At 40.6% G+C, this 10,473-nt stretch overlaps 1 pseudogene; it reads left to right on the forward strand.

Annotated features, from left to right (window-relative positions):
• The first annotated feature begins 6,035 nt into the window (after window positions 1–6,035).
• On the forward strand, window positions 6,036–6,601 carry LOC116104525 (annotated as a pseudogene).
• Window positions 6,602–10,473: the final 3,872 nt, after the last annotated feature.

Consider the following 10,473-nt stretch of genomic DNA (forward strand, 5'->3'; position numbering starts at 1 on the left):
ATCCAGCTCAAGGGGAGGTTCCAAGGCCTGATACTATTACTGAGGCTATGGAGTGCTCACAAAAAGGGACCTATCATGACTGCCCTCTGAAAGACCCAACAAGCAGCTGAAAGAGTCAGATGCAGATATTTGTACCCAACCAATGGACAGAAGCAGCTGACCCCTATTGTTGAATTAGGGAAGGCTAGAAGAAGCTGAGGAGAAGGAGGACCACCAGCTCTATTAAACTGGACCCCCAAGATCTCTCAAACATTGGACCACCAAACAGACAGCATACACCAGCTGATATGAGACCATAAACAATTTAATAGCCAAAGATTTCATCTCACATCTAAGTTCCAGCAATGACTGCCCTGGCCTAATCCCTGGGAAGACATTTTTGTTCTGTGATCTCTGTGGGGTGAACAGTGGTCCCCCAAGAGATGTCCCCAAAGAATCTGAGACTTTGCCTTTATTTGAAAAAAAGTATAAAGTTAAGAGTCTTGAGATTAGATCATCCTAATTTTATTTGATTTGTCTAAAGACAAATATATAACCTGATAAGAAAAGATGGAAGTCAGATCAAAAAAAAAAAAAAAAAAAAAACACAAACAGAGGGCATGTAAAAATGTGGTAGTCAAGAGCCAAGTATCTTATTTTTCTACTGCCATGAGAAAACAACAGCAACTTATAAAAGAGAACATCTAAATGGGAGCTTGCTTACCGTTTCAGAGGATGAGTCCAAGACCATCATGGTGAGGAAGATGGTAGCAGGCAGACAAGACACTGGAGCAGTAGCAGAAAGCTCACATCTGATCCACAAGAACAAAGCAGACAGAGATTTCTAGAATAACATGGGATTTTAAAACCTCAAAGCCCACCTCCACCTCCACTACCATACCTCCTTCAACAATGCCACCCCTCCTAATCCTTACCAAACAGTTCTACAAAGTGAGGACCAAGCAATTAAGCACATGAGCCCATGGCAGGGGTGGGAGTGCATTTTTATTCAAACTACCATATCAAGGAATGCCAGAGCTACTAAATATTGAAGAAAAAAAGGGAGGGCTTAAGGGAATATACATCTGCGTTTTCGTCCCTCCATTTCTGGTAAATACTGCAGCCCTTTAAAACCTATACAGTAACCTATTAAAGATCCCTGTTCTGAGTGGTTCTTAGTCACTAAGGAATCCTTATTAAGCAAGAGTCACAGCAGTTGATAACCATCTTGGTGAGCCTATCTTGCTCAATAGGTAAGTATGTATTAAGTACCTACAAGTCTTGATCTAGGTGCTGGATGGAGACAAAAGTGAAGAACATATACTTATTTCCTTTGAGAAACAAACATTAGATAAATAGCCACTATTTGTCTATTTACTGCAATAGGCTGAGGATATAGTTTAAGGCCATATAGAGTACCAAGTGTAAAGCTTGTTTGCCCTAATAGCTGACAGGGCTTTGGAAGACTTAAACAACTGTTACCAACCAGGCTCCTGTCAGACTGAATTTCCTTGACATCTACTCTAAAGCTAGCTTGTACCTGTGCTCATAGCTCTTGGTTGGACTCATCTGATTCTCTGTCCACCTACTCTGACTTTATTTATGACTAAAACTCAAGTTAATTCTATCTCTAAGTCTCCATGGTCATGCTCAGTGCCTAATACACAGCTAGTTTTAACATCCGGCCCTGCGTAAGTGACCATCTGAGCCTGTGTGACCTAGGTCCTGTATGACCATTTGAGCTTAGGTTGCACATTCATTTGTTTAGATTGGCTTATTTAGCACATATTATTTTCCAGTCTCTGATGGTTCAAAAACTAGCAAAATATAGATTGTCCTGAAGATGCTTGCCATCTATAATTTGATTCCTTGGGGTACAATAATAAAATCCTATAGAACAGATGGCTTGTGTAACAGAAATTTTATTTTCTTACCATTCTGGATATAAGTGGAAGAGCAAGGTGCCAGAAGGCTGGGTGTGGTGAAACATTGGGTGGTTGATGATCTCCTCGTCTACCTCATGTAGGACAATGCATCCTTTTCTCTGAGCCTGCATTGTTTTGGCTCTCCTCTTCCATCGATCAGGATACTAATTACCCCCATTAGACTAAGGTCTTGTCCTTCTAATCTCACAGAAACTTAATTATCTCCTCAAAGACTCTTTTTCTCCAAATACAATCACAACGCCTCCTAATTGTCGTATTTGTCTTCCTCTCATTGTAAATAAACACCCATGACCAAAGCAACTTGAAGGGAAAAAGATTTGTTTAGTTCATATTACAACTTACAGTCAACCATGAAAAGAAGTCAGGCTGGCAACTCAAGGTAGGAGCCTGAGGTAGGAAACTGAAGCAGAAGCCATGGAGGGATGCCCTTACCTACCCCTCATGGTTTGCACACTTTGCATTCTTATACAACTTTTGACCATCTGTCTGGTGGTGGCACTGCCCATAGTAGGCTGGGCCCTTCTTCTTCAATCATTTATATGGGAAATGTCCCATAGGCCAATCTTATGGTGATATTTTATCAGTTGAGGTTCTATCTTCCCAGATGATCCTTGTTTGTGTCAAGTTGACAAAAGCCAACCATCCTACTAATAAAATATGAAACTTGATGGAAGGAACATCAGAAGACAGTCTACCTCCCAAGACTGCCATCATCCAAGTTAAAAGGGCAAGCCTAATAACAGATAACTGCCCTGCAATAGGACAAATACCATAAAGGTGCTATTATCTCCATGGTGAAGCATCTCACCCAACCAGGTAGATCTTAAAGAAGACAAAGTGTAATTCACAGGGATGAATGGAGACAAAAAAATCTAAGTGGAGAGAATGATTTTTGCAAAAAAATGTAATTAGTATCCTGATCGATGGAAGAGGAGAGCCAAAACAATGCAGGCTCAGAGAAAAGGATGCATTGTCTTACATGAGGTAGATGAGGAGATTATCAACCACCAAATGTTTTGCCACACCCAGCCTTGTGGCACCTTGCTCTTCTACTTATATCCAGAATGATAAGAAAATAAAATTTCTGTTACACAAGCTATCTGTTCTATAAGATTTTATTATTGTACCCCAAGGAATCAAATTATAGATGACAAGCATCTTCAGGACAATCTATATATATATAAAGCATGTAAAACATATATAAAGCAACAGCTTCTGTAAGGTGGGTAGCAAATCATTCAGAGTGACCAACAGAAAGAGAAAGTAGCTCTGGGTTCCATGAAGCATCGTGTTCTGTTCTCCTGGAGCCCTTTTCCCTCTGTCACAGCCCAATTGCCATTGCTCTTAACTCCTCTTTCTCCAATCAAAATTCCTATACCATAAAGAATTTACATATTTTATATAGCACTTTAGAGGTTGCACACAATTGTTCCATATGACTTGTCCCTCAGTTGTCCCAGGGGAGGATACATGTTACTATATGCTTCTCTAAGATGAAACTGAGATTCTAAGTGATAACGAGAGTACTGTAGCTAACAAATGTACTGTTAAAAAACCTGATTTGCCCAAAGTCTCTGTGAGACCTAGCTCAGTGATGGAACCCAGAATTGTCCTTTGCCTTTAACTGCATCCTTTGTTTGTTTGTTACTTGTGTTCTCTGCTGTTTGTTTCAGATGTCATACTTCTCCAGTCATGCAGCTATGCCATTACATCTTGACAGAGTTTTCTAGAAATAACATGTTAACCAAAAGAAAAAAGTATCTTTCAGAGAGTAAGAATGTTGAGGTTAAAGTTTTATTTTGTTTTATTTTATTTTATTTTATTTTATTTTTGCCTAGAAGGCCTGTCAAAGCCCATTGACTCACACATCTGCCTCACAAAGGGGAAACCCAGAGCAAAGCCCATGGGAATACTTTGCCAAAAGGAGCAAATTAAAGCACTTCCAAGTCAGGAAATGCCAAGTAATGCTTTTCTGTGGTGTTAACTTACAGACCAAAGTAAACCAAATAGTAATTTACCTACAGCCTCTCCTGCTTCCCAGAATCCTCCACTGGACCTTTGTGTGTGTTGCCAAGGCAACAGTAACTACTGCCACTATGGCAATTTTTAGTTTCAATCACAAATTTTATATTGACTTGGCTAAAAATTTGACACAGAAAGCTTAAAGTCAGTGGAATGCAAAAGGACAAAAGTTCCTCCACTTGTAGCAAAACTCTGGTCCATCATCTTGGGTAGGAATTTCTGTAAAATTCTTCTCTCCTATATGACTCCATCATGCAATCAGTGGGGTATAAAATAATTAAAGTTTCTTTCTCATGACTTGGGTGGCAGAGTGAACTTTATAGAGTACAATTCCAACCCTAAATTATGTCTAAACTTGACTAGTTTGGGCAAGTTCATGTTTCACATTTATCTACCTTTCCAACCTCATGTTTCTTAATCTTTCCACATTCTGTTTATTCCAGGAACATGGAATTTACCAGGAATTGAGGAACATTCACAGAGCACACCATGTTCTTTTATAACTCTGAGTAGTCTATACAGCGCATCCCTTCATCCATCTCTCCTGATTACAGCACAGCTTTGCTCAGCCTTGACTCTGCAGCTAAACAACTCCCTCCTACATGCAACCTATCTGCAGTCTTTCAGAAGCCCCTCCCACCATGATCCCAGGGCATTTTTCCCATAAGCTGTGATAGTGAATAATGAAATACCCCATTCTCTTCCCTCATCTTTATTCAGTGACATCTAGTTAATACAACTGTGTGCTGATGTAGGTGCTAAGCTCATAATTAACATTATTGTCAAATAAAAACACAATAAACTCTGATTCATAAACACCATTGATGTGATGTATGTACTATGTGTCAGATGCTGTCATGGGAGTTTCTAAATATTTTTCACTTAATTCTACAACTATCCTGTAAAATCAAGCTCCAAATTGCACTGATCTGTCCTGTCTTCCAAATTCATGCAAGAGAATAAATAAATCAATATGCTAAACTGAAAGCAATATACGAGGCTTGATGAGCAATGGAAGAGTCATTTGGGCATTAATGCCATATAGCAGTTGAATAGCAAAGAGTAAAGGTAGGCTGAGGGAAGCTAGGACCAAAGAGTTAACAAGGTTGGAGAGTGTGAACTGGAATCGGAGGTCAGAGAGATGCTATGGACAGACAGAGAGGGATTCTGGAGTTGCAAAGACAAATATACAGAACCCAGAGTAAGCAGGATGGCAGTTTTCATATGGCCTCATAACTAAGAAAACAATGTAGGAGATTAAAGCAAGCCACATCACTTCCACTCAAAAACAAAACTCTTCTTTTCCAGTCTCACAGAATCACATGATCCTCTAGCTCTAACTTCTATTTTGTTTCTGATAGTGATCTATGTACATGGAGCATTGTACATTGACTGCTGTCCACAGTAGGAGAAACAATAATGCATACATGGTGAAATTGGGAAGTGACCCTGGACTTCCAAGCAGATGCTATCTCAGGACCTTGACAGGCTCAATTTCAGGAGTGGGGAGAAGTCTGGAAATCATTTCCAGATAGCAGGAATGTGAAGAGAAGCTGGAAAGTTGTATTGTTATGTGAAAACAACTCTTCTTAAAAGTCAGAGCCATATGCAAAACTGCTTAAGACATTATATAGAACCCAGCTAAATCATCATCCTATGGAGATTTCTAAAACATGGATTCTGGGGCCCCTCTCCAAGATAGTCTGCCTCAGTGGATCTTAGTGGAGCTGGACCATCTGCAGTTTCTGCAAGCTCCCAGGCAAAGCCACACTGCCATCACTCAGAAGAGTGCTAAGCTGCAAGCTACATCCAGTTTCAGATATCCTGCTTGATGCCTCCTTGATCCCAAAACCTAAAGAAGGGGAATGAGAACAGGAGACAGCACATCAAATCCTGGTCCTAGGAAAACACTTACCATTTACTTTGGTGAGTCTCTTGGGGAATGCATTTCAGAATAAAAGATACAGGACATCAGACCTCTAAAAAAAGCTTTTACATCCCAATGTCAACATAGAAAGTGTTCAAAAAGCTAAAACGGTACACATACACTCTGTTGTAAATCAGAGAGGGCCAGACATTCAAGATGAGATGGACCAGAGCCTGATTGACAAAACAATGGCTGCATTTCAACAAGGAAAGATCCCTCCAGCTCCGTTCTCTGCTACTCTGCCTGCGGGGGCTATGATCCCACCTCCCCCAAGCCTCCCTGGTCCTCCTCGGCCTGGTATGATGCCTGCACCCCACATGGGAGGCCCTCCCATGATGCCAATGATGGGTCCCCCTCCTCCTGGGATGATGCCTGTGGGACCAGCTCCTGGGATGAGACCACCCATGGGAGGACACATGCCCATGATGCCAGGACCTTCAATGATGAGACCTCCCGCTCGCCCTATGATGGTGCCCACACGGCCTCTTATGACCCAGCCAGACAGATAAGAGCAGAAGCGCTCTTTATCATTTTGTATTTCTTGTTCTGTTTCACCAGGAGATCTTGGTGCTGAGCCTGAGTGTTTGCTAGATGCATGACAAGGAAACTTCCCTTCCTAACAGAGAGAATACTTTTGGAGGGGGAAGTGATACAAAAAAATGCGGTTTTCACTTATATAGTGAAATGTGAAAATAAAATCATCAGCTCTTTTAGTTAAAAAAAAAAAGACTAGATGGAAAAGTGGATGAGTAAAGGACCTAATATATTTTGGCATGGAAAAGTAAAGACCAAACCGTGGCTCACTAACAATCTTCCACATGAGAGCAGAACTTCTGGGAAGATGGTGAACAGCTGCTCTCTGTTCCCAGCGAGGCTCAGCTAATAGAACCTGAGCTTTCAAAACAGCAGGCAGGGTTGAAGTAGAGAGGAAACTCTGGTACCTACCAGCTGTGAAAGGGAGGTGTTGATTGCCATGGGACCCACCATCTTTCAGAACTCTAAATCAGATAACTGATGGGCTCTCAGTGTTCAGGGGCCCACCCCTGTTAGTGTTTCTCAAAGTGCAACACTCCAGCTACTGGTGAAGAAGGTCTGCATGCTTCAGAGACACATGGTGGTATATGACTGTGGATAGTAAATGATATGGACATTTGCTTTTTATCTCAGTTCTTTTTAATCCTTGTGTGTGTCAAGGAGAAAGTCTCCCTGATATGCTGACATTTCTGACCCTGTAGCCCTTGTCTACTGCCTCTTTAATGGATACAGAGAAGACCTAAGTTGGATAATATGCAGCATATGGTAGGTTGATCAGCAATGTGTTATTTGGTGATGTTTTTTATGGTTTCCTTTATGACACATGATACTAGCTTTTTGTTCAACAGAGAAACAGTAATTTTCCTTTTTAGGCCATAGTCCATGGAATTGTAGAGAATATAAAGTAAGGGTACTAATAGGTGATGGCCACAACAAAAATTGTGCAGACGGTCCCTAAAAAGGATGACATTTTAGAAACAATGATAAAGTCTAAGCCTCTCCTTTCTACATGAGGCTTGAAAAGTTCAAAGACATCCTTAGTTTCATTCAACGCACACCCGTGGAACCTAGTGGCTAAAGATGGGCTTGCCCATGAGATGGGATTTGAACTTATTAATTATATAAGGTGCATCTGTCACAGTCTCCACTCAAAAACAGTGTCAGGCCAACTTCAGGCTGTGATACATATAGACCTGCCTGAAATGAGCCAGTCCTTATGCATAATACTACTTGTCCACAAAGCAAAGTGTCATATAGGACCATACTTCAGTAAGCTCTACACTGTCTTTATACTTATAAAAGTATAAAGGACATAATACCATATTCTACTTCTACTTCTTCTAATCCTCATAATAGTGGTTTAGCAGCCAAAAACCAACATCAATTTTCTCATTGAGTGTATGCTAATTTAAACAAAACAAATTCACTTAAATGTAACTGCAAATTTCTTCTCTTTTTTTATTAGCTATTTTCTTTATTTACATTTCAAATGATATCTCCTTTCGCAGTTTCCCCTCCTGAAAAAACAAAAACCCTGTTCCCTCCCCACCTCCCCTACTCACCAACCCACCCTCTCCCACTTCCTGGCCCTGACATCCTCTCTACACTGGGGCATAGAACCTTCACAGGACCAAAGGCCTCTTCTCCCACTGATAACTGACTAGGCCATCCTCTGATACATATGCAGCTGGAGCCATGAGTCCCACCATGTGTACTCTTTGGTTGGTGGCTTTGTCTCTTGGAGATCTGAGGGTAGTAGTTAGTTCATATTGTTGTTCATCCAAAGAAGCTGCAAACCCTTCAGCTCCTTGGGTCCTTTCTCTAGCTCCTTCACTGGGAACCCTATTCTCAGTCCAATGGATGGCTGAGCCTCTACTTCTGTGTTAGTTGGACACTGTCAGAGCCTCTCAGGAGACAGCTATATCAGGCTCCTGTCAGCCAGCATTTGCTGGCATCCACAATAGCATCTGGGTTTGGTGACTGAATATGGGAAGGATTCCCAGGTGGAGCAGTCTCTGGATTGTCCTTCCTTCAGTCTCTGTTCCATACTTTGTCTCTGTATCTCCTCCCATGGGTATTCTGCTCCCCCTTCTAAGAAGGATCGAAGTATCCACACTTTGGTCTTCTTTCTTCTTGAGTTTCTTGTGGTTTGTGGATTGTATTCTGAGCTTCAGGGCTAAAATCCACTTATCAGTGACTACAAGTGTGTTCTTTTGTGAATGGGTAAACTCACTCAGGAAGATATCCCTCGAATCCATCCATTTGCCTAAGAATTTCATAAATTCACTGTTTTTAATAGCTGAGTAGTACTCCATTGTGTACCACAAAATGTACCACACTTTTTTGTATCCACTTTTCTGTTGAAGAACATCTGGGTTGTTTCCAGTTTCTGGCTATTATAAATAAGGCTGCTGTGAACATAGTGGAGCATGTGTCCTTATTACATGTTGAAGTGTCTTCTGGGTATATCCCCAGGAGTGGTATAGCTGGATCCTCTGGTGGGATTGCAAGCTGGTATAACCACTCTGGAAATCAATTTGGCAGTTCCCCTTCCTCTTCTTCCTCTTCTTCTTCTTCTTCTTCTTCTTCTTCTTCTTCTTCTTCTTCTTCTTCTTCTTCTTCTTCTTCTTCTTCTTCTTCTTCTCCTTCTTCTCCTTCTTCTTCTTCCTCTTTCTCCTCCTCTTCTTCCTCTTCCCCCTCTTCTTCCTCCTCCTCCTCTTCTTCCTCTCCCCATTTTCTTCCTCTTCCTCCTCTTCTTCCTCTTATTCTCTGAATTAACCCTCATGTGTAAACTATTATTCAGCATGGGCTAAAATTATATATGTATTTTCTTGGCAGTTTAAATTTTTCAGGCATATCAAGACTTTCCTCATTAAGAGGGCCAAAATGCTTCATGATTTGTACATGCAAATATACTAACTTCACCAGAGGATTGTGTTCTTAGTCAGACATAACTAAGCATCTAAAAGCAGTTAATGTTGCTTAAGATATGTATGCTAACCTGGAATGGGTTCAAACCATTCTGATGCATACTTACCTATCATTAAGCTATCACTAAATGTGAGCTTCAACCTAGGATATGACCAAATAATAAAAGATTCCTGCATGATGTGTTCAAATTAGTCAATTTTTGCTATAAGCATATTAATGATACTTAGTCAATATAAATGCAGTAAATTTTTTGAAATTATTAAAAAGCCTTCAAGTTCAGTGCAATACGAATTACATTTTACAGTCAGCCTGCCAGAGATATTTCAAGAAACGTGTGATTTCTAGCCTCTGGTCATGTAAACTTGTAACATTCATCGTATTGTGCAAATAGATCAGTCAGGAAGGTAAAGGTTGCTCCCAGAAATAATAGCTGCATAAAGGTGTTCGGTTCCCCAGCAAATTAAAGATTGCTGCCTCACCCTCTCTTTCCACAGCGAGTCACACACTGCAGCAACCTATTAATGGCATCGTTAGTTTCAAGGAGGCAGCGAGCATCCATGGAATTCAGATCTTAATGTACAGAAATAGATACTCATCTACTCTCCAGCAATGCAACAGTCATAATGCAATAAGCTTTGCAAAATGAAAACCCTGCCCTAATGAAAGTTTCCCCTTTCACTGAAATAAGAAAGGGCTGCCACAGAGTCAAGGCTCTTCATTTACACGAATGATCTCACAGCCCCACTAGAAATGTATAGTTAAGACCAGGGATTATTTGCTGGAAATGTTAATGTTAAACTACCTGCAGAATACATTGAGCTGTAGATAATACAAACCAATAGATTGAGAAAAACTTTTCCTGAAAATGGAACTTATAAATATTTATTTTAAAGGGTCAATAGGCTAACTTTTCTGCTGCTGAAGGAAATTTATTACTACCATGTAAAGTAGCTGAAGCTAAAGAAAATCCGTATTTCAAAATCTGTAGTACGTTAGGGCAGGTAGCTGAATGTAGGTACAGCAGACTTCAGTTGCACGTCCTAGAAATGAATTCTGTAGTAAACTAAACTGCCCTTGGGAACAATGTATCAGCCTCTGTGTGTGTGTGTGTGTGTGTGTGTGTGTGTGTGTGTG

Source organism: Mastomys coucha, unplaced genomic scaffold (genome assembly GCF_008632895.1).
Source record: "Mastomys coucha isolate ucsf_1 unplaced genomic scaffold, UCSF_Mcou_1 pScaffold22, whole genome shotgun sequence".
NCBI lineage: Eukaryota > Metazoa > Chordata > Mammalia > Rodentia > Muridae > Mastomys > Mastomys coucha.